The sequence below is a fragment of the Symphalangus syndactylus genome, chromosome 20, assembly GCF_028878055.3.
Source record: "Symphalangus syndactylus isolate Jambi chromosome 20, NHGRI_mSymSyn1-v2.1_pri, whole genome shotgun sequence".
Lineage (NCBI taxonomy): Eukaryota > Metazoa > Chordata > Mammalia > Primates > Hylobatidae > Symphalangus > Symphalangus syndactylus.
In genome coordinates this window covers 43,768,756-43,769,504 of record NC_072442.2, presented here as the reverse complement: position 1 = coordinate 43,769,504, position 749 = coordinate 43,768,756, and positions in this window count along the sequence as shown.

Sequence of the window (749 nt, the reverse complement as noted above, 5' to 3'; positions counted from 1 at the left end):
CCATCCGGGAAAAAGTGAGGAGCGCCTCTGCCCGGCCACCCATTGTCTGGGAAGTGAGGAGCGCCTCTGCCCGGCCACCTATCGTCTGGGAAGAAGTGAGGAGCGTCTCTGCCTGGCCGCCCCGTCTGGGAAGTGAGGAGCTCCTCTGCCCGGCCGCCCCGTGTCTGGGTAGAAGTGAGGAGCTCCTCTGCCTGGCCGCTCCGTCTGGGAGGTCTACCACGGAGGCCAGAAGCAATGTGGGGGCTGGACGTGGTGGCTCACGCCCGTGGTCCCGGCACTCTGGGGGGCGAGGGGGGTTGATCACTTCGGGCTAGGAGTTCAAGACCAGTCTGGCCAACTTGGCGAAACATGAAGAATACAACAGACAAACCAACCAACCAACTCAGTGACAACAAAACAGGTCTACCCTGGAGTCATACTCTAATTTTTTCTATTTTCCTCCCTTTCTGATCCTTTATCCCACTTTCTTTTTCTTCCTCTTCCTTCTCCCTCTTCTTTGTCAAATAGAGGATTGAGTTATTATCACTGATCCATATAAAGTCCCTCTCTCATTTATTTTAACTCCCACCCCCCATTTCTATTCCCCAACTTTCCATGTGCAACCTTCCTAATATGTTTGATACGCATCTTTTTGTTTGTATGTATTTTTAGAAAATGTTTATTGTTTTTGTATGCAAAAAAAAATTAATAAACCTACTCACCATTGCAGATGGAAAAAAAAAAAAAAAAGGAAAAAACACCTGGGAGAA